Source organism: Lissotriton helveticus, chromosome 6 (assembly GCF_964261635.1).
Source record: "Lissotriton helveticus chromosome 6, aLisHel1.1, whole genome shotgun sequence".
NCBI classification, from domain to species: Eukaryota; Metazoa; Chordata; class Amphibia; order Caudata; family Salamandridae; genus Lissotriton; species Lissotriton helveticus.
Genome location: NC_136067.1, coordinates 373,472,380 through 373,497,339, shown reverse-complemented (window position 1 = coordinate 373,497,339; position 24,960 = coordinate 373,472,380).

Here is a 24,960-nt window from a genome sequence, read left to right as displayed (position 1 = left end):
GGATTTGTTTGCAAAGACGTTCTTAGGTATACTAAAAACAGGAAAATTACCAGATAGGTGGAAAGGGGCCATCATTAGACCCATACACAAAAAAGGTGATGTAAACTCCCCCAAAAACTATCGCCTGATACATCTCTTGGACATTGGGGAAAAAGTTTTCTCTAAAATTATTTTGAAGTTGCTAAAAGATTGGGCTGAAGATAATGGTATAGTACCTCCTGAACAGGGAGGTTTTAAAGAAGGTCATTCAACTGTGGATCATTGCTTTGCCCTCTGGGCGGTAGCGCGGTAGTCTATAGAGCAAAGGGGTAACCTGTTTTGCTGCTTTGTGGACTTCCGCGCGGCACCGGGATCCTTATCTACAGAGCTCCAGGGACATTTGGCTCTTTTTTTGAGGATCCGCAGGCGGCACTTGCGGTGCCTTGCCTCAGATCGGAGCACTGTATCCTGCTGGGGGATCTGAATGTCCATATGGACGATGTAGTGAACCCCGATACCATTAAATTGCAGGAGACGGTTGGCCCTTTAGGGATGATCTCTTATATTACCAGCCCCACCCACAGCAAAGGTCATACAATTAATCAGGTTCTTTCGACCAGGCCGATTGAAGTATCTCTGCCGCGTCCTGTGCTATGGAATGACCACTTTTTAATTGACTTCTGCATCCTTTCTTCCGCCTCCACTGGTTTCAGATCATTGAAGGAGGTGAAACGGATGGGGCGGTCGTTTTATAAGGTCACGGCGGAAATGCTGTCTGACGCCCTTCAGCGTCATCCCTGTCCGCTCTCTGGTAACTTGGAGGAAAATCTAGATTCTGTCCAGAAGTGGTTGGCAGTTATTTTGACGAGCTCACACCGGGGAAACCAGTCAAATCTGTGGCCAGACATGTATCGGCCCCCTGGTTCACCCCGGCGCTTGGGTTAATGCGCCAAGATTGCAAGAAAGCTGAGAGATTGTGGCGACGTAAGTATGACCTTGATGATAAAACTAAATATCGGGATGCGATCAGGAGCTACCACAAGCATATATCTGAGGGGAAAAAAGTATATCTGGAGCGCAGAATCGATGAGGCGGAAAATAGGAGCAAAGAACTCTTTCGGATTGTAAAGGAGTTCGTTTCCCCCTCCTCGAGCTCGCCCGCCCACTCGCACTCCGCAGTCTGGATTAGCCAGCTTGGGGACTTTTTTATAAACAAAATCAAGTCCATTCAGGACACCTTCCCTGGTATAGACGCTGGGGCATCCACAGGCCTGCAGGTCACCCTCCCTTTGCCATCGGAAGAGAAGAGTCCAGTCCTTTCTGACTTTCCTTCGTTATCCGTCACCTCCTCTCTTTATCTTCTCTCCCGGCTCCAGTCAGGTTCACCGTTGGACCCGTACCCAGCAAAATGCCTAGGAAAAATAGCACCTGCAATTAACAGCTTGCTTAATCCGCTGCTTAATCTCTCCTTGACACTGGGCGAAGTGCCATCGGCCTGGAAGCATGCTCTGATCCTGCCGCTACTCAAAAAGCCTACGTTGGATCCTCTTGTCCATGCTAACTATAGGCCGATCTCCCTCCTCCCTGCTCTGGCTAAGGTGATCGAGAAGCATGTACAGCTCACTATTTCCAGCTTTATAGAGAGCAATAACATCTTACATGATTCTCAGTCGGGGTTCCGTGCGAATTATAGCACGGAGACAGCTTTGCTCGAGATCACCGACGCCATCAGGGAGACTTTAGATCTGGGAGGGAAGGCGATCTTGGTTATGCTGGACTTGTCGGCGGCGTTTGACACCGTTCCCCATATCGGTCTCCTTTCCAGACTCTGGGAGATCGGTTACCGTGGGACGGTGTGGAACTGGTTTAAATCCTTTCTGACCGGCCGTCGACAAGTGGTCTGGGCACCACCGTTTTCCGCAGAAATGCCGCAGCTGGAGGTGGGGGTTCCGCAGGGTTCTATCCTGAGCCACACCCTCTTCAATATCTACGTGGCCCCTCTGGCGGCGGTTGCGGAATCTTTTGGTGCCCGGATCATATCCTATGCTGATGACACCCAGCTCCTTTTTACTTGTAAGAAGGGAGAGGCTTTTGATGGTGGTTTGATCAGGGAATGTCTGGGTGCGGTCTTTGACTGGTTTCGGCGGAACAGTCTGAAGTGCAATTCCGACAAGTCGGAATTGCTCTTCTTCGAATGTCCGCCGGATCCTAGCTGGAAGACCTGTCGGCCGCAGGACATGTTTCCTCCTGATGTGCCCTCTGTGAAAGCGAAAAATCTTGGAGTGCAGTGTGATGATGGCCTTTCTTTCGGACCGCAAATTGTTGGTCTGACGGGGAAATGTTTTGGCATTTTAAAAATGCTTCGGAAGTTTCTCCCTTTGCTGTCCTTGCAACACAAGAAAATCATTGTGCAGTCTCTAATTGGCTCGCGACTCGACTACGCGAATGCCCTGTATCTAGGGCTGCCTAAATATCTGCTGGCCCGCTTTCAGATTGTACAGAACTCGGCTGCAAGAGCCATTTTTGGTCTTCCACGCAGGGCAAGAGCCTCGGAACTCCTAAAGAGACTGCATTGGTTGCCCATTGCTCAAAGAATCACCTTCAAGGTTTTGACCCTGGCCTTTAAGGCCCTCCATTTGATCGGTCCTAAGTATCTGGGGAAGCGACTGGCTTTTTATGTTCCGAGGAGGACTCTGCGGTCCGCCTTGTTGGCTAAAGCCGAGGTTCCCCCTATTAAACTTGCCCGGATCAGAGGGCGTTCCTTCCGCTACCTGGTCTCGCGCTGCTGGAATGAGCTACCGGTTTCCTTAAGAAAGTCAACCAGTCTCCTTTCTTTTAGAAAGGAGCTGAAAACCTGGCTCTTTTCAGTATGATTTTTTTTCTCATGACCTTCGTGAGCAGCTATGTTGTGTTCTCCGCTGTAGCTCTCTTTGCCAAAGCGCCGGAACACCCATCTGGGTCGCCGTGCGCTATAGAAGAGACCTTAACATAACATAACATAACATTTGATCTTGTAAGCAGGGAGCAACTATGGTCTACCTTGAAAGGCTATAAATTACATGCAGACCTGTTAGCCCTTATCCAGGCCTTGCATACAGACAACTGGGCCCAGGTAGTCCTGGATGAGGAGGGTGGATTATCTGGTAGGATCCAGATTGGAAATGGCCTAAGGCAGGGGTGCGTATTATTCTCTGTTTATAGCGGACCTACCTCGGAATCTAAAAGAGGTTAGAGGGGCGAGCCCAAAGTTAGGGGGTAACCATATATCTTGCCTGCTTTATGCAGACGATCTGGTGATCATGGACCAGACGGAGATAGGCCTGCAGAGGAAACTAGATATGTTCCATAAATACTGCCTAAATAAAAAAATTGGTAGTAAATATGGAAAAGACCAAAATCCTATGCTTCGGCAAAAGTAAGACCTGGTTCCCTTGGTATTTGAGTACGGAACTTCTTGAGAGGGTATCGGAATACAGATATTTGGGAGTATGGTTCACGAGTAACCTGAATTGGACCACCCATCTGGAAGCTTTAAAAATTAGGGCAACAGCTTCTATAAAGGGCTTAAAAAGGTTTAATAGCTTTTACGGAGACTTGTCAGACGGGCCGGTTATACAGGCCTACCTGGCAATGGTCCCCGCGCAATTCCTATATGGATCAGAGGTTCTCCTCCTCAGTGGGAAAAAAGGTTGGGATAAAGAGGAGGGTATGATCCTGAAAAGCTTATTCTCGTTACCTAAATCAGCTATGGTACAGGCAGCAAGATTGGAGATGGGAGTCACTTCCTGGGCAATTACAACCAGGATGGCACTAATACGGTTTTGGCAGCGTCTGGAGACAGGGGAGACGCCCAGAAAAATATCTCAGTGGTGTAGAGAGGACATTGCCTCCAGTGAGTTATCTTGGGCTAAAGAAGCCAGACTCTCATTAAAGGAATCTTATGGGAAGTTAGGAATAGAACTAGATGCCCAGTTAGGATACACCAATATAGGCAAAAAAGAACTACGGTCATTGGGAGCGGATGTGTCCCGTACATATGATCACGAGTACCTTCGGCAAAAAATATCAGTGTCCCATATGATCCAAATATGGATTTCAGAAGATCATCCCTACCCGTACTTGGATAGGCTGCCGAATCAGCAACTAAGAAGAGAGGTTTTAAAACTGAGAATGGGTGTAAACCCCTGTTATGTAAATACCAGGGTTAAAAACCTCATGATTAATAGTAATGGCAATTGCACATGTACGTTAGGTTCCACCTGTGACATTACTCATGTTTTATTAGACTGTAGGAGGACCCTTGATATACGAAAGGAGATCTTAGGCCCGTTATTCAAAAATTACAGGATTACGAATAGGAAGCAAGCTGCAGAGCTCCTGGTGGGGATGGGAAACCTGGATATAGCCTGCGCTTTGGGGAAATACATGATTCGAGTTAGGGGTTTTCTCCAGAATACTGAGGTATAGGCGTATGTTATCGATATTGTACTTTAATGTATATATTGTGTTTGGAAGGCCTAGTCAGATATGTTTTCTCATGTGCTTTTAACATCTCAGGAGGATACTGTTATAAACAATGTTGTCGGGGTTATCCTCCGGGAAAAGACTGAATCGCAATTTTTATACATTTTTAATTTCGTGTTTTTATAAAGTTTTATAACTGTATAGTGTATACTTTTATGGTTGTAATAACTCAAATAAAGTTTTAATGACTGACTGACTGAATATTCAATGGTGGATTATCAGGCAAACCAAGAAGAGAAGGCAAAAAGGATTGAAAAAAGGAAATTGGATTAGACCCTTCAAGATCTTCAACCAAACCATAAATGCGTTGGTTGTTGCGTCTATTGCGGTTTTCCAAATGTTCAACTTGTTGTTTCAAGTGTTCAATCTCTTTGTGCATAAGAGGGACTTGAGTGAGGGCTTCTTGAGCTGAATTAACTCGATTCTCTAAAACCACAACCCTTTGCTCATTATGGGACCAGTTGTCTTCAAGGTTTTGCTGGCGTCAAATGGTTTCTGCCATAAATGGTTTAAGAGCGCAAATTTCTTCAAGGAGGAGCTCCATGGAAATAGAAGACGAGGAATTGGTAGGCGAAGGTGGATTAACCTTCACCCTTTTGCCTGACGTAGGTGTCGTGGCTGACGGTATTTTAGAATTCTGTTTAGAGAGAGTGGCAGGAGAAGCTGAGCACTTGGCATCAGCAGAGTCAATGATAGTCTCATTCATGTTGTCTTACAGGACAGTAAAGGGGTTAGGATCAGCTATAAATGAGCTGTTAGCATGCTGGGCGCCATTTTTATTACCACGAGGCATTGCCATGAAAAAGGAGTAAAACAAAGGCTCCCTGTAATAGACTTAATGTAGAAGCAGCACGAATAAGTCACTCAGTAAAGAAAAAACAGATGTGTTAAGGACACTGAGGTGAGGAGAAAATAGTCATTTGCCTCAAAGAACATGCTGCATGAAGTAATGGCTAAAACAGGGAAGAGAGGTCAAAACAGGGCAAAGAAATGCTTTGAAAAAGCCAAACGAGCGTCATATTTGAGGAAAAGGGCTCTGAAAGAATTACTGGCATAACTGCAAAAGCGCCGGAAAAGCGGACAAAACAAAATGGCGGCCGCGACTCTGACTAGCAGCGTTGAAGGGAAATTTAAGCAAGCATCTCAGAAATGCAAATTAAGGCTCCGTAGTGGTGGCATACCGTAGCAGTGGAATTCCAACATCTGCACTGCCAATTTTAGAGGTCCGGCAATGCAAAAAGTAGCCTGGAGATACCCCCTCGCTCACGTCGCCGCGGAGCTCCGAAGAAAGGCGGCCATCACCAAAGGATCCTAAGCCACGCCCCCCAAATGACCTTCTTGAGCTAGTATTGCTGACCTAAATTTATTGGTTAAGAATGAACTTTGCTGCACTAAACATTAACCAGTTTTTTTAAAAACAATTCTTACTTCATGATCCAAAATGATTTGGAACTTTTAATTATTTGGCTTTCATCAGCGTCATCTTTATTGATAGATTGGGTAATAAAATCTATCAAGAAGATACAACATAATCAACCAATGAAAGCTATGTAAACTCATACAAATTCAGTTGATGAAGGAAAAAACTATTTTTAAAATTCTAATAACACTTGATAAAAAGCATGCATTTTAAACAACAGATACTTTTTATACATTAGCAGTTGATCAGAAAAATATATGTATTTTTACATTCTAGAACACTTAGTTAAAAGGCTAGCTGTCAAACAGATAAATTTTATACATTAGAAGTATTGACCTTTCCCAGTGTTTTAGACCTTATGAGCCATACCATGTACAGAAACTGCAAACACTATATACATTCTTGAAGTCGTTTTGCATATTCCTAATGATTTTATCCTGTCCATTTAATAATAATAGAAGGACCAATTTAGATCCAGGTCTGGAATAGGTGGCGCAAAAAACAACAGGTGTTCCTCAGATTCCTCCACCGTACAACATAAAGGACACATTTTAGATGACGACAAGTGAATGTAAGTTTAGTTAGCAGTAAAACACCATGAATACATTTCAAATACAAACAGCTCAAAAGTGATGGATTAACTAGGTCCAAAAGTTCCTCACAGTTTTATGGTGCAAAAACAATCTTAATAAAGTGCCTAGGAGTAAAGAAGAGTCCCTCTTCTCCATGAATGATTCCCAGTACATGGCCTTAGCTCTAGGGACTACAGTCAGAGCAATAAATGATGGATTGTCCAAGCTGTTTCTCAGGTCAGGTACTGATATGGACATCTTAATAAAGTTAAGTCAAGAGATCTTCAGGGCTCGAGGTTGGGTAAGAATATCATGAAGCACATCACTAAATGGTGGTAACCCATCAACACACCAAATACGAAGCCAATACAATATAGGTGTACAACAGGCTTCAGTGTGAGATCTAGCCTTGTGGGTAATAGAGGAGTATTCTGGACAAGATTCATTAACGACATTATAAATGTGTTCTCTTTAATCCCTGAGTTTATAATGTCACAGTGCCCCCTAAGCTCTGCACTATTAATAGCAGCATTAATTGCATAGGCTTCATACATTTCTATTGCATGGGAGATTGGGTGCGAAGCAGAGCGCGTAGCAAACGTGCAAACACCTGAGGGCCTGTGCTTAATGAGTAGGAAGGTTTTGTAATTTGTGACAACCGTGATTTGGAGACAGTTAGCCTGATTCCCAAATAATCACGGGGCATATTACCAACAACTAGCGATAATTTTTGTCTCTAACTTGTTTAGAGACAAAAATTATCACCGCACATCTGCGATTTTTATCGCAGATAAACCTTGCTATTAGCAAGGTTTATCGCAAATGCGATAAAAAACGGTCGCAATGCATGAATATCGCTGAAAAGTCAGCGATATTCATGCATTATCCAGCAAATGCTCTTATACATGTTATCCACCTCCCATTGGATAACATGGCTAAGAACTGCTCCTGGGCAAGTGTTAGCTTTTGGAGATATTCGCGCTTAGCGCGAATATCTCCAAAAGTTGGTAATAGGAGATAGCGATGTTAGCGACTGTTTCCAGTCGCTAACATCTTGGCACGCCCACTTTGCATGTCATTAGTGATAAATATCACTGACATGCAAAGCGGGGCCCAAGATGGTCACTATCTCCTATTAGCTGTCACTAACTGGTGTTAGCGACAGCTTGGTAATAGGGAGATAATTTTATCTCCTCTTTCTTGGCTTTTAAAGCCAAAAAAGCGGAGATAAACCCCCTTGATAATATGCCCCAAAGTCACCTGCAACTGCCACCGCAAATTTACCTTAGACACCAGTGTGGAATGAATGCAGAATGGAAGGCAGCAGACAGATGATCCCCTACTGCTAAGACAGATGTCACACAGACCCCAAGGTGAAACATAAGACTTCAAGTGAGTGAGGGTTTTCACGACCTTTTAATTCAATATTTTGTGTAGCATATTGATGAGAGTACAACTCAGTGTCCACGGAAACAAGGCCATTTCCTTATTTCAACCTTAAGTATATATAGACACAGTTGATGTTCACAATATGGTAAGAGCAGATCAAGTTAAGATATATTTAATACACATCTGCGCGATGATCCTAACCGTAATAAATAGTTGGATTACCTTAATTCTTACACTGTATTGGTCACATCATTAATGGCAGTAGGTTATTTTAGCTTTGCAATGCCATGAAAACCAGTGCATTTGTAGAACTGTGGCTAAACAACAAAAAGGTTCAACTCAACGTTGAGAATAGCAGACCTTACTACATCTAGTATCAACCTAAAAGTGCATATCACCCTTCATTCGTTTTTTGCACGTGCTTTTTAAAAGGCAATTTCTCTTTAATGGCTAGATTTTCTCCTTTAGTGCAGCCCCACAATTAAACCCCAAGCGTGGACACAATAACTTTTTGGGAATTGAAGATCTTGAGGTGAGAGTCCCTCCATCATGTCATGTCTTGCTGCAAACCTCTTCAAGGACTCCTGATTTGTCCATGGGCACCAATGACATCTCCTACCATCACTCAAAGGGGCAGATTTACAAGCGCCTTGCTTCATTTTTGCGCCGTCGTTCCGTCACTTTTTGTGACGCAGCCGCAGCGTAAAACTGCAGCCCATTTACAACGTGACGCATCTAAGAAGATGCGTCAAATTGTAAAGCCCTGCGTCATATTATTATGCAGGGTGGGCGATCCAACGCAAAAAAGCCTAGTAGAAGTGACGCAGTGAAATCTACAAGATTTCACTGCGCCCCTTCTACGACGCCACTGCGTCAAATTCTTACGCTTGCTTGAAGCAGGCTTAAGGAGTGATGCAGCAGAAGGAGGATAGGCCTCCCCCTGCATTGCTGGAGTTGCATCGTGCTTGCGACACGACTCCAGCAATGTGTGACTTTGCGTCAACAGATACGTCAGAATTTCTGACGCATCTGTCAATCCTTGCACCATGGTGCGCCGTATTGTAAATATAGCGCATTCATTGTGGCACAAGGGTTTCTCAGGGTGGCGCAAGGGAAAGTGACGCATCTTTACAGATGTGTCACTTTCTTGTAAATCTCCCCCAATGTCTCTCAACTAATCAAATTTCAAAACGCTCTCCAATACAGTTGAATCTAATATGATATTATTCTTGAAGAACTTCCGTGATTTAGTGGCGTACATTTAAATGTTTTTTCATTCCTCATCAGCCTACAATCTTTACAATGTAACAAAAACTTCCTTTGGAGGTGGATAGGCTCCATTGAGACCCAGTATATAATAGCGACATCATCCGCAAATAATGGTGTTGTCACACTACCTTTGACGCAATTAGCAGCATCAGATAAATCACAGTTCAAGGCAGAAGGCAGATCATTAACAAAAAGATTAAACAGGGCAGATGCTTATAAGAAACCTTGCCCAAAGCTACTATGGACGTGTATAATCCTAGTTGTTTCTCTGTTAAGTCTCCACTGTACCATAATGTAATTATTTGCATATTAATATCTACTAAACGTTGGTGATGCCAATGCCTTGCAAGACATCCCAGAGCTTTGTTCTAGGGATACTCTCAAATGTGCACCTCAGATCTACAAAGGCAATATAGAGAGATTTGTTTCTCGAGATGACTAATTTATCTGTACTCAAATGTAAGTAGTGCTCAGTTTTTCCCGAAAGCAAGCTTGGAAAGAATTGATAATGTTATTTATAATTCTCCAGTCTTCCAATTAGCTTAGTAATACTTTCCATAGAACTTCTGTAAGGAGTGAATTAGGCTAATCGAGCAGGAGTTTGCTAAAAATCTGAACGATCTCGGCTCTACATCATGTGAATGCAAGAGGCCTCAGAAGCACCAGTGAGTTGACTAATTTCAATATGTAGAACCTCCATATTTCAATGTCATGTCTATAAATATATATGGAGGTGTTATATCTGTACCGAGAACTGAGCCTAGCGCTTTTCAAAGGCCCTGAGTGGAACAAAGAGGAAGGAAAGCTGCTTGAATTGTCAGGCAGCATGCTTTGAGATGTTACACATATTGTGCTTCTGAAACATAAACAGCCCTGGTGTGTCTACACTCGCCACCACCTGGAGGGTTGTTCCACCAGCTGCCTGTATTACCCAGGATGGATGGTGTTGGTGGGATCACGGAATGCAGTGCTGGTCGGAAGATGTTTATTTTGGGCTTCTTCTTTATTTAACACCTGACTGCTTCTAAACCAAGGAGCATAGACAAACCTCATAAACTGCCGTTTCCAAGATGGTGGTTTGCTAACAGGATGTTAACAGGGCTTCCCAATCCATAATGAGGCAGAATCCATTCCAGTGATGGACAGATCCTGTTAGTACAATATGTAGGGGGCATGTCGAAGGGAAGATTGTGTTGCAACATGTGTTCCCATATTTTTATCTCCTTTACTGACATTTTTCCAAATGTTTGCTTCATGCAGAAGGAACATTCTATCGGATTCTATTTCCGGATACCTTTGCCTGAATGTTTTCTCTTATCTGATGTTAGGAGGGGTTTGGTGCCTTGATACTCCACTCAGTACTCTTCCGTATTACATTTTCAATCAAGACTTAAAAGATTGGGAAGGAAGTTTTGTTTTACTTACAATTTTTTCCTTCTAGCTGGACCCTTTTATGGAGACACTTGTAACCTTTCACTTATTCTGATTTGTGCTGGGTAGCACCATGTCTACTGGGAGGAGTTTCCATTTTCTCACAAAGTCAAGATGGGGACCTGGTAGACCTTCATAGCGTCCAAGAGGTTCAAACTGGCTATGGGAGAGGCACTCTACGTGGAGAAACATCTGGGGCAGAAATACTCACCTCCCTAAACCAGCCCAATGTTTATACGTTTTAAAAATGAAGGTACCAAATCTCTCTTTTAAGATATGCATGCCAGACACAACACTATCACAATTGGACACCACCTGTTAGAAGGCATAAAAGCTATTGGATGCGATAACAGTTCAAAAGTGGCCCAATTGGTTTCTACCACTTCCAACTTTTTCTAGCAGCTTAAATGCTTGTAACTTTTTCAAGTTGCCTACAGCAGTGGTTCCCAAACTTTTGACTCCTGAGGACCCCCATTGAGTCACCACTGGAAGCCGGGGACCCCCAAGTAATTTGTAGGATTTACATTTCAAACATTAAAACAGTAATTAAAAAAAAAATAACACGTATGCACACAAAACAAATACTCGAATTACTAAGGATTTTAGGGGCATATTTGCAAGCCCTATCACCATGAGAATATCACTTTTTTATTAGAGATTTTAAGTGTACACAACCCAAAAGGCACAATGTATTGCCACAGGGTCCCATGCAGGGGACACAAAAAGAAGAAACCCAACATGGAATCGATAGACATGCTAAGTACAGTAATCTAAGTAAATCAGCTCCTCTCACACGCAGTAGGCCAGATAAAGGATACAGCTGCTAAACAACCCGGAGCACAGCTTACCAGTCCAACTTTGTAAACAGTCAAAGCATGTATCATTGCTGAGCATTTAGGCAGGACATTATGAGACTCAGCAAACTTCCGTGACATCTCCTTCATCACATGGTGCCACAGGGTTACTGCAAAGAGGATAGGCATAGTATAGCGAAACTAGTCCCAACAAGGAACATGTGTCTATGTGATAATAAAAGAAACAATAAACAACCCTCCCCGTTCCCACCCATCACCCCCCTGTGGTGGCGGCAAGCTACATATAGTCGGGATAATAGGTGACACTGGCACAACAATCAGAATTGAAAGCGATGGAGTGCTCTGACAGTAGAGGGGCAGACTGCAGATGGCAGACCGCGGGAAAGAAAGGTAACCAGGGGACCCCATTTGAATTCAAAGTTCTTGTAGTCATCTCTAAAGATGTCGGCCATACGCTCCAGGCTAAGTAGCCTCCAAAGGCGAGAATGCCAAAGAGAAATAGCTGGAGCCTCCTTCTTCTTCCACGCGACCGCCAAAGTGACTTTAGCCGCCCCGATGCAAAGCCACATGATCATCTTATCAGCTCATGTCTGGTGCTCAAGGGCAGGATCACGAAGCCCCAAGAGGACGTCCGCTATGGAGGTGGGGATGGGATAACCCAGCATCTCTTTTATGTGGGCTAGAATTTCCTCCCAAAAAGGACGAATAGTCGGGCAATCCCACCATATGTGGCGAAAGTCACCCAAAAGCCCGCACCCCCTCCAGCACCTATCCGATGAAGCGGGGAAGATCTGTCATATTTTGGAAGGATGGAGATACCAATCCATCATGGTCTTAAGATGGGATTCCCTGAGGTCTGTGGAGTGATTTATACGAGCAATGCCGGACCAGAGGTGGGCCCATTCCTCATCCAAGATCGGGCGTTGGATCATATCTTCCCACATGGACATATATTTAGGGCGTGGGGAGAGGGCAGTTTTAAGCAAGATGCTGTAGATAAAGGATATCACAGCTTTCATAGTGGAAGTTCTGGCAAGAAAAGCTTCAAGGGCCGGGTAGCCGCCTCCCGGATCTGTGGGGAAAGGGCCCAATGCATCAGTTGAGTGTAGCGGTAATGTTCTGTATTTCCCAATTGAAAGTCTCTTGTACAATGGTCGAAGGTGAGGGGGTCAAAATTGTGGAACAGATGTGAAAGAGCCAGGCAACCTTCTTTCTTCCATGGAGGGCCGGGGGAAAAGCAGGGTTATGGTGAATTGGGTAAAAGGGGATGGGAATGAAGTCCACCTCTCGTCGCTCCAGACCATATCCCAGACCTTAAGTGTGGTGCGTGTAGGAGTACTGATGTATGTGTTCGGAGGTCTGTCCTTACGGGGGCACCATACTGAATCCCATATAGTCCGACCCGTCACGCTACGGTCCATATGCAGCCAGTGTTTCTCAGATTCCTGCTGGGACCACTCAACTAACACTCTCAACTGGGCCGCCTGATAGTATAGGTGGATGTCTGGAAGGGCAACTCCTCCGTCGGAGCGGGAGCAACGTAGCAGGGAGTAAGAAAAGCGCGCCCGTCCACCCTGCCAGATAAAGCGCAGGATCATAGCTTTTACTTTCCGGAAAAAGTCACGCTCAATCTCTATAGGCAGCGCTTGAAATAAATAAAGAAGCTTGGGCAGGAGGGTCCTCTTAACTGCATGTACGCGACCCAGCCACAATGTTCAAGCTCCGAACGGAGGTTCGGTAAGGAAGTTTCAGGTTCCGATAAAGAAAGAAGAACATCATCCTCAAAGAGAGATATTTTATGGAATTCTCCAGCAAATGGTATTCCCTGAATATCAGGGCTATTCCGGATCGCTATAGCAAGGGGTTCAATGCTGCGGGCAAAAAGCAAGGGGGAGAGGGGCCGTGTACCTCTCAAGTGGGGAAAGGTAGGTGAAGACACCGCATTGACCACAACTCTGGAGTTAAGAAGGCTGTAGTTAGCTCTGATCATGTTGAGAAATTTGGGCACAAATCCAAATGCTGAAAGGGTACGAAATAAAAAGGCCCAGTCGACCCTATCTAAGGCCTTCTCGGCGTCTAGACCCACTAAGACTGCCGGAATTTGACACCTATTTGCTTTCTCTAAGAGGTGTATAATTCTGCGTGAGTCTGGCAACCCTTAATGAAGCCAGACCGGTTGGGGTGAATAAGGACGACATGAGGTCATTTAAGCGCTTGGCAATGATGGAGGAGTAAAGTTTAGCATCTAGATTCATAAGGGCTATTGGCCTATAAGAGGCACAGTAGTGGGGGTCTTTCCCCGGTTTAGGAATCACTGAGACCAAAGTTTCCGCCATAGTACCGGAGCTCGTTCCATCTTCCGCCATCTTATTAAAAAGAGTTGCAAGATAGGGAGTGAGATCAGGGGCAAAGGTCTTATAAAAAAGGGCCGTGAGGCCATCGGGCCCAGGGGCTTTATTAGGTTTCAGGGCTTTAATAGCTAGGGTAACATCCTCTGTGGTAAAAGGGGCAGTGAGGCGATCATTCCACTCAGAAGATACCTGGGGCAAAAAGAGGGACTGGAGGTAGTCCTGTTGTGCATCCGCATCCAAGGAATCCTCCGTATAGAGGTCCCTATAGAAAGACCCGAAGAGTGCCGCTTTATCTTCATCTTTGTGCGTCACCCCCCGCAGAGTACCGCCTATGTATTCCCTCTCATGCTTGTCCTTCAATTGTCGGGCTAGGTGTTTACCCACTTTGTTACCCTGAGTGTAAGACAGGTGTCGCAACTTGAGGAGGGTGAATTCCGCCCTGTTGGTGAATATTACCCTAAGTTTGCTTCTAACGGCTGTGAGTTGGCGCAGTGTTTGCCTTGTGGGGTGAGCTTTATGGGCGCGCTCAAGGGCAGACAGTTCAGACTCCAATAAGTCACGCTCTCGAGCACGTTGCTTGTTCAGGGCAGCGTTGAGGGCTATGCATTCCCCCCGAAGCACAGCTTTCAAAGTGTCCCAGGTATTGTATACAGAGGTATCCTCAGGGAACATCACTTTTTATGACATTCCCCTGGTGATAGGGACTTCACATTATTTTTCCCCTGCAACACCCATTGATTTTGACGCTGCCCCCTATTTACAAAGGCAGCGTAAATGGGAGGCAGCGCCAAAATTAAGACCTGGTCTTAACTTGGCGAAACAAGGAGAAATGCTTTATTTCTCCTCGTTTTTGCAAAACACCTTGGATTGTTTATGTTCAGGAAGGTGACCCTTCCTGCATATCAACAATTTAAAAAAAATAAAAAAATGACATTTTGTAACTTCCATGTGTGTTGCATTAAGCAGCACACATAGAAGTGACAAAACGACATTTCAAGATTGTTTATGTGCAGGAAGGGGGACCTTCCTGTAAATAAACAATCTTCCCCTGTTAAGTGTAGCGCCAGCGCAGGGGAAACGCAGGGCTGCACCATATTCTTGTAAATATGGTGCAGCCATGCGTTTCTGAAGTGGCGGAGTGTGTTGTTAAGCCAAGGAGGCTAACAACACTCTCCGCCACTTCTGTTGTATTTTATATTGAAAGAATTTACAAGAAAATGAAAAAAGTTAATGGGAAGGTTGGCGCTGCATCTCTGTGACTAACTTTTCAATGGTTGGTTTTATTTCACAGTACGGCCGGACTGGAAACCCAAAGCAGCCCTGGCAAATGATTTCAGACCAGTCCCCACACGGTGCACACCAAGTGCAGTGAGTGAGCCTGGCTCTCCCCCCCAAAAAATTAGGAAACAATAGTGCAGTCTACAACACATTTATCATTATATATTGAATTGTATTAACTTTTAAAGAACAGTAAATGAAGACCTGACTATGCACCAGAATACGACAATCTTTCTGGGGGTTCTTCAATGATTCCCCCACTATCACCCTCCAGCAGTGCTTCTCATCTCTCCATAGCTCCTCTGTCACGTGTATTTCAGTTTTTTATAGCATCTCTCATACCATTGCAGGATGCCAGAGCACTTTACATCACACACATACACAGACAGTGAATCATACATGTAAGTCAGTGTATAGAAATGTTACATAAGGCAAAGAGGAACACAAGGTGTAGAATTCACATGTCATTCATACTGGTAGGCATTTTTAAAGAGTGCTTTGTCTGGAGAAGCACAAACTCAGGATTTAGAACATAACACAATGGTTAGCATTGACTTTAACAATAAAAATGTATTTCCACTCAAATAAACCTTTTTAGCAGCATCAGGATAATGAAAGACTGGGAAAAAACATGTCACTAACTTGCACCTTGCAGTTTGCAAGCAGCTGTTTGATGACAGTTTATAGGTCACTGTGCTAGATTACGATTGTCACTTATGAACTGCACAGTAACAAAAGAATCTCTTACAGAAGCAGTAACCCACTGACCTATGCATATAAAATACTGTTTTTACAAATGCATGGTACACGTTCTTTGCAGTAGGCATATTAACCCTCTGTGCTACATTACTACATTAGATAAGTCAAAGCTGCCACTGAACAAAACCCTCATATCTCTCCAGCAGGGACATTAATCACTGGTGTTATCTTGACACTTTTATTGTACTTTGAAAACTGCTAATTATACAAGATACTTTGCAGTGCTTTTAAAACTGCTGCCTGCGGACCCCCTGGGAATGTGCGGACCACAGTTTGAGAAACACTGACCTACAGTGTTTGGGCATTTCGATTGTCTACCCTTTTTCGTTGGTAAAATACATCAATTTCTTTTTTTTATTTTTTTTATTTTATCCTCATTTGCCTCAGACCTCAGTTGACACAAGAGTAGGATGTCTAGAGCAGTTTCTCAGTTTCAAGGAGATGTAGGCATCAAAATCTGAAAGGGGAAGGGCACCCCCCTACCGGCTACCGAAAAGCCCACCTAAAGTCACTGTATCCCCTTCTGAAAATGGGGGATGGTCTCGCTCTTTCTAATAACCTCTGACCAGAGACTGTTTATGTTGGCCAGCTGGAACAAAACTCTTGGGGAAGGCCCAACACAGTCAAAGAGCATCCATGAGGCTTAATCATAGGATTCATATGGTTATTATAAAAGGAGATCGATACTTAATGTGTCTGAGACCACTTTATCAAACATTCCCATATTACTTTTCTCCAGCTACTTTGTAATCTGGCCAAATCGATCTCCGAGGTATTATATAGAGAGGACATCCATTCTGCGTGAGTGGGGGACATATCTTCTACCCATTTCTTACAGTTTCCCTCCTACCCAGCAATATTGCATAAAATAGAAACCCCCTAGCAGGCCCTGTTATTTCACTGTCTATACGAAAAATAACCAGGGGGGGGGAAATATGGACAGGGGATCCTAGGATGTCTGTTATTGTTGCACCCACTTTCTCCCAATATTCAATTATCGCTGGGCAGTCTTTAAACATATGGATGTCTGAAGCATTCACCAGTCCGTAATTCTTACAGCAAACCGCAGGACCCTTGTCTATTTTAGATAGTCGTGCTGGGGATAGATAAGCCCTATGGATGGTAAAGTAATGATTTCTTTTTAGCCAGGCTGGTTTCACCGTCATATACAAGGTATTGAAGAAAGTTTGCAACAGATCTTCCAGTTGTTCATTTGGTATATGGGATCCCCATTGTTCTTCAGCCAATTTGAAATCTCCATCAATGGCATTTTCTATGGCCCAATAAAAAAAATAAACTTCCTTCCTTCCCGATGGTTTAGAAACTAATTGTTCTTCTAGAGTATTTCCTACGCCTATTGTTTTTTTAAGACTCTGGAACCAACTCTGAAGCTGTAGGTATTTAAATCTGGTCATACCTCCCTCTAGTGTGTTATGAAGTAATAGTCATGGTTCAAGAGAACCATCCAAAGTTAGGTCCCTCCACATTTTCATTCCTGCAGTCCTTAGTGGCATGGCCAATTTATCTTTTAGACAACCCGGAGCCCCCGGAGAGTCCCAAAGGGGAGCCATACTCGAGAAGTAATTGAGGCCTGTACATTGTTTAATTCTAGCCCAGTTACGAGCCATCCCCAGAAGGACTTTCAGCCTAATCTTCTTAAACAATTTTTGGTCCCCGAATTTGAACAGAAATCCCTCCTGAGGAAGATCCCCTTCTTTTAACATGGCGGGGAACATGGCCCCTGTGTGGTCTGGTGTTTTTAATAACATTCCTGCTTGTCACATCTGAAACGCCCAGGCATAATACTGTAGATCTGGTAGTGTTAGACCTCCCTTCTCCCTCCCGCGGCTTAGGTTTCTCCAAGCTATCCTTGTGGCCTTATATGCCCATGTAAATGAATTTATCGCTTGCTGGAGTTTATCAATCTCTCTTTTATCAAAGTGCAGGTGAATGGTGTCAAAAATAAGAGTAATTTTGGGAAGTATGACCATCTTAATCAAATTTATCCTACCCAGAATGGTCAGTGGGAGATGGGCCCAGGACTTCATAAGCCTCTGGTATTCTTTGGATATGCTAGCTAGGTTGGTCTCTGCTATCTTGTCAATGTTCTGGACAATCCTAACTCCCAAGTATCTTATTTCACGCTTAGTCGGGAGCTGTCAATCTGGCAGGTTCCATGTCATTATGTCCGTCTTGCCCGCATTAACCTCATAGCCGGAAACCTGCCCGAAGTCTTGTGCCAGCTTAATAATCTGGGGAAAAGACGTCTCGAGGTCGGACGAAAGAATTAAAACATCCGTCCGCATAGAGAGCTACCTTCCTCTCCCATTCCCTGAATCTAAAAGATGAATTGCCTACTTTGTCTCTCAAACGTTGAGCAAAGAGCTCTCTATATATAGATACAAAAGAAGCGGGGAGAGGGGGCAGCCCTGTCTAGTTACCCTAGTGATTTTAAAGGGGTGTGTCAGTTTACCATTGACTAAGAGTCTAGCCGAGGGGTCACAATAGATAAGCTGACTGGCTCGGGTGAATGTTGCTCCAAAACCAAACCTATCCAAAAGTGCAGCAAGATAGACCCATTCGACCCTATCACATGGTTTAGTAGCATCAAATGTTATGGCTGCAAGAGGTAACGAGAAATTTGAGGTCAACCAATGGCACCTATAAGATCATATGTAGGATTTGAGATTTCTACCTTTCACAAAGCCCTTCTAATCAGAATGGAGTAGTCCACCAGCCACTGCTCCCAGCCTATCTGCTAAAATCCTCATAAAGACTTTCTAATCGATGTTTAAGAGTGAAATGGGTCTATAAGACCCACATTCCACTGGGCTTTTTCCTGGCTTCAGGATCAGTGAGATGGTGGCTCCTTCCCATGAAACTGGAAACCTAGCACCTTCTAAGAGAATTTTAATAAAAAGCGTTGTCATGGTTCGAATAACTGCCTCTCCCAAGGTCTATACAATTCTGCAGGCAGCCCATCAGGCCCCGCAGACTTCCCTCTCTTACATGCAGAAATAGCCTTTCTAACCTCCAGCTGTGATATGTCTCGGTCCAGGTTCTCTCGCTGTGAGGAATTTAAGGAGGCAAGCCCACTTCCCATTAACCACTCACTGGCAGTAGTAGTCTCAACTACATTATCCTCGTTATATAAGTCCTGAAAAAAGGCGAAAAAGGCATCCCCAATCTCTTCGTCCGTCAAGACCTAAATACCACGATCCTCATTATCTATCTGCTTTATCATATTACGCGCTCTATCAGCCTTGACCTTCCACGCCAGTAATTTACTGGCCCCCTCACCATATTCAAAATGAGCAAGCTTACTAGCCTCCCATTTTTTGGTGAGCCTTAACTGGATTATATTATCCAGCTCATCTTTCAAACTTGACAGATTCGCCAGATGTTCTTGGAGGTTTGCAGGGCCAGTTTCATTGTTTATAATTGTCTCTACTACCTTCATCTCAGACTCTATTTGCATGACCTCTCCCCTATACTTCTTGTTCTTATAATTAACCCTGCTCATAACTGTGCCTCTTAGAAAAGCCTTTCAGGCGTCCCATGCTACAGAGATCTCAGCTGAACCTATATTTATGTTAAAAAAGACTCTGACTCCCGAGATAGATACCCTACTTCAGCTTCATCAAGGATTAAGAAGCGATCGAATGTCCATATCCTTGGATGTTCTCTCCCTTCCAACACTAAACCCATGCGTACGGCAGCATGATCGGACAAGTGTGGAGTCAGGTAGCCCAAGTTCTTGATTTTAGCCCTTGTGTCATGACTGACCAGTATATAATCTATTCTGGACTTGTGGCGATACTTATTATCATTAAAAAAAAACACCTAGCTGAGAGCCCAATCTCTCTCTCTACGCATCACTCAGTCCAATCTGTGCCATTATTGTTTGCAAATATGCCTGGGATTTAGATGATGTGTTCACCCTAATGCTTGGGGATTTATCTAATAAAGGTTTTAGAACAATATTAAAATCACCCGCCAAAATAATAGGCTCTGAAAATTCCAGAAGGTGTGAAAAAATGTTTTTTAACACAGAAGGGTCGTCTTGATTCGGACCATAGTAGCCCACTACTGTCATCAAAAAGCCTTAGATAGAGAGTCTAACAATAACCCACCTGCCACCTGGGTCTGTCGAAGATTTTAATACTCTAGCCTTAGCGTGGTTCTTAACTAAAATGGCTACACCCCTAATATTAGCACTCTGATTTGAACAAATAAGATGTTCAATCCATTTAGCTTTCTTCAAGATATCCTGAAGTTCCTCCTTCAAAAGATAAATCTCCTGCAGAATGATGACCTGAGCAGGGGAATCCTTTAAATATTGTATAATTTTTGCCCTTCTAGATTTAACTCTCAGGCCACTTACATTCGAGGATAAGAATTGTATATTATTCATGGTGGTTTAGAAGCTAGGGGCTTTAGGATGCTACATCTCCTACCACTCTGCTCCCAAGATAAACACAACCAATCGGTCCTATATGATAAATATGAGTTAATCAGACCATAAGACAAATGAGGATTATATTTTTATTTTTTTTCCCTTATGCTCCCCACTCCGTGCTCCCTCTCGAGCCCTGCAGGAACCCCTCACCTACTTCCCTCCTGGAGAACCCGACCCTCATTCACCTGGACTAATAGTCCAGATTCTGCTAACGGGGCACCCAAGAAGTCCCTCTATACTCATGATACTACATACAAGTGACGATGGACCCCCTTTAAGAAGCGTTTTCTCTAGTTTTCTTTTAGATTTGGGATTTTAGCTTAAATTGGGTCTTAGGCTTAGCCATAGCTATTAAATCAGTGAAAAAGTGAAAAAAAAAGAACATCTTCCCCCCAAAATAGGAATAGTGTCATAGTGTAAGTACTCGCTACTGAACGATTTTGCAGTCCTGCTTAGACATTCCAAAAGTTCATCTGCCTCCTAGACTGACTTTAGATTATACATCTTGTTGTTATTCATAATTTTTAGGAGTGCAGGGAACTTTAGCTGAACGGTCACAACCAATTTTCTAAATTCGTCTATTTTCCTCCCCAGCTCCCATTGTCTATCCAGCAAGGCCCGGGCCAAGTCGGAGCGAGTTTCGTAGGAAAAGTCCCTAGATTTGAATGATTTTTGCTTAAAGCACACTTTAAAAATGCTTCCTTTAAAGAGAATGTCAGGAAGTTTATAAGGATCCTCCTTACTTAGGACGATTTGAGTGTTTCCTAACAGAATCTCTATGAATACTCTGTAAGTCTATTTTCAAATCTTCTGTTTCTTCTATCTGTATCGACTCCTCCATGAGCGTCACTATGAAACACTTGATGTCATCTCCTTCTCTGCCTTCCAAAACATTCAGGAGACGGAGGTTGTTTCTCCGTGAGTTGTTCTCTTATGACTCATGCCTGTCCCGTAGTGATGCCTCATCCTTCTTGAGTTGAACAGTTTCTTATTAAGCAGCTCCCACGTCATCTCTTATTTCCCCCACCGAACTTTCTGAAGCCACAGTTCTGGAATTTAAGAGGTTAACCTTTTTCTCTAATGATTCACAGAAAAGCCGAATCTCCCCTTGATTCGCTTTGGAGACAGAGAACCCATTCCTGATATCTACAGATAAGGAAAAAAGAGAGCCTCCATAGATGATACTGAGGGTCTTGCATGTCTTTGCTCCTCAGAGGCCTCAGCTTGCACTTTGTCATTTCCCATTCTGACTTGATTTACTTCTTGTCGGTGTCCATTGTTTACCTTGCTTTGATCAGACCCCGGACATGTCAAAGCTGTTTCGGAGGAAGGCTGTGACGCAGGATGAGGGCTATCTATTGCTTCCATTCTATCTTGAATGTGAATTTATTCCATAGCGCACTTTTTTAGATTCGCCCCCTGTTCGGTCACATACAACACCAATGGCTGAAGTTTAAAATAGTGATTCAGGGGGTGGTGATGAACAGAGTGTCTGAATTAAGCAGACCACTCTTACCGAGTCCAAAGATCAGGGCTTGATACATCACCGTTATTTAGCTCACTGCCCCATCCCAGCTCAGAACCTGGCTATATGCAAATTAGTCTGTCCCTGGCCCAGTGCATCATGGGAACAGGGCAGACCAAACTACCAAGCCAATTCTTCACCAGAAAGAAGACAAGCTACCGGGGACCGGTTTCTGGCATTTCAGCCTCGTCGGCCCGGCTTGCTTGAATCCTGATGGAGCAGTGAGCAAGGGACTCATGTCTGAGTATACCCTGCCACACCTATAGTGGCCAAAAACGATTCAGAAAAGGGGGTGGTGATGAACAGAGTGTCTGAATTAAGCAGACCACTCTTACCCAGTCCAAAGATCAGGGCTTGATCCATCACCGTTATTTAGCTCACTGCCCCATCCCAGCTCAGAACCTGGCAATATGCAAATTAGTCTGTCCCTGGCCCAGTGCATCATGGGAACAGGGCAGACCAAACTACCAAGCCAATTCTTCACCAGAAAGGAGACAAGCTACCGGGGTCCACCATAAGCGTGGAAGGGTATACTCAGATGTGAGTCCCTTGCTCATTGCACCATCAGGATTCAAGCAAGCCGGGCCGACGACGCCTGAAATGGCAGAAACCGGTCCCCGGAAGCTTGTTTCCTTCCCAGTATAAGAATTGGCTTGGTAGTTTGGTTTGCCCTGTTCCCATCATGCACTGGGACAGGAACAGACTAATTTGCATATAGCCAAGTTCTGAGCTGGGATGGTGCAGTGAGCTAAAAAACGGTGATGGATCAAGCCCTGATCTTTGGACTGGGTAAGAGTGGTCTGCTTAATTCAGGCACTCTGTTCATCACCACCCCCTTTTCTGAATCATTTTGTCCACCATAAGCGTGGAAGGGTATACTCAGATGTGAGTCCCTTGCTCATTGCACCATCAGGATTCAAGCAAGCCGGGCCGACGACGCCTGAAATGGCAGAAACCGGTCCCCGGAAGCTTGTTTCCTTCCAAGTCCAAGAATTGACTTGGTAGTTTGGTTTGCCCTGTTCCCATCATGCACTGGGACAGGAACAGACTAATTTGCATATAGCCAAGTTCTGAGCTGGGATAGTGCAGTGAGCTAAAAAACGGTGATGGATCAAGCCCTGATCTTTGGACTGGGTAAGAGTGGTCTGCTTAATTCAGGCACTCTGTTCATCACCACCCCCTTTTCTGAATCATTTTGTCCACCATAAGCGTGGAAGGGTATACTCAGATGTGAGTCCCTTGCTCATTGCACCATCAGGATTCAAGCAAGCCAGGCCGACGACGCCTGAAATGGCAGAAACCGGTCCCCGGAAGCTTGTTTCCTTCCCAGTATAAGAATTGGCTTGGTAGTTTGGTTTGCCCTGTTCCCATCATGCACTGGGACAGGAACAGACTAATTTGCATATAGCCAAGTTCTGAGCTGGGATGGTGCAGTGAGCTAAAAAACGGTGATGGATCAAGCCCTGATCTTTGGACTGGGTAAGAGTGGTCTGCTTAATTCAGGCACTCTGTTCATCACCACCCCCTTTTCTGAATCATTTTGTCCACCATAAGCGTGGAAGGGTATACTCAGATGTGAGTCCCTTGCTCATTGCACCATCAGGATTCAAGCAAGCCGGGCCGACGACGCCTGAAATGGCAGAAACCGGTCCCCGGAAGCTTGTTTCCTTCCCAGTATAAGAATTGGCTTGGTAGTTTGGTTTGCCCTGTTCCCATCATGCACTGGGACAGGAACAGACTAATTTGCATATAGCCAAGTTCTGAGCTGGGATGGTGCAGTGAGCTAAAAAACGGTGATGGATCAAGCCCTGATCTTTGGACTGGGTAAGAGTGGTCTGCTTAATTCAGGCACTCTGTTCATCACCACCCCCTTTTCTGAATCATTTTGTCCACCATAAGCGTGGAAGGGTATACTCAGATGTGAGTCCCTTGCTCATTGCACCATCAGGATTCAAGCAAGCCGGGCCGACGACGCCTGAAATGGCAGAAACCGGTCCCCGGAAGCTTGTTTCCTTCCCAGTATAAGAATTGGCTTGGTAGTTTGGTTTGCCCTGTTCCCATCATGCACTGGGACAGGAACAGACTAATTTGCATATAGCCAAGTTCTGAGCTGGGATGGTGCAGTGAGCTAAAAAACGGTGATGGATCAAGCCCTGATCTTTGGACTGGGTAAGAGTGGTCTGCTTAATTCAGGCACTCTGTTCATCACCACCCCCTTTTCTGAATTATTTTGTCCACCATAAGCGTGGAAGGGTATACTCAGATGTGAGTCCCTTGCTCATTGCACCATCAGGATTCAAGCAAGCCGGGCCGACGACGCCTGAAATGGCAGAAACCGGTCCCCGGAAGCTTGTTTCCTTCCCAGTATAAGAATTGGCTTGGTAGTTTGGTTTGCCCTGTTCCCATCATGCACTGGGACAGGAACAGACTAATTTGCATATAGCCAAGTTCTGAGCTGGGATGGTGCAGTGAGCTAAAAAACGGTGATGGATCAAGCCCTGATCTTTGGACTGGGTAAGAGTGGTCTGCTTAATTCAGGCACTCTGTTCATCACCACCCCCTTTTCTGAATCATTTTGTCCACCATAAGCGTGGAAGGGTATACTCAGATGTGAGTCCCTTGCTCATTGCACCATCAGGATTCAAGCAAGCCGGGCCGACGACGCCTGAAATGGCAGAAACCGGTCCCCGGAAGCTTGTTTCCTTCCCAGTATAAGAATTGGCTTGGTAGTTTGGTTTGCCCTGTTCCCATCAAGCACTGGGACAGGAACAGACTAATTTGCATATAGCCAAGTTCTGAGCTGGGATGGTGCAGTGAGCTAAAAAACGGTGATGGATCAAGCCCTGATCTTTGGACTGGGTAAGAGTGGTCTGCTTAATTCAGGCACTCTGTTCATCACCACCCCCTTTTCTGAATCATGAAGTTTAAAATAGGACAGCAGCAATGGCGTGATCTTAACCTTAATCTTTGAATTCAAGGAGTGCTTTTTGACTCTATCTAACTTAATTCTTCTACCTTTTATCTAATGAATCTGAAAGGTAGAGAATCTAGTGGCAGTCAGCTCAGGGGATTTACTAATGTTCTCCTCCTCCCCCTGCTTTTGATTGTTGCTTATGTCCTGACGTCCTTCTAGGCTACACTTTTTTGTTTTATTAGCCTGTTTTGCCTTTCTTGCCCTACTACCTTGCT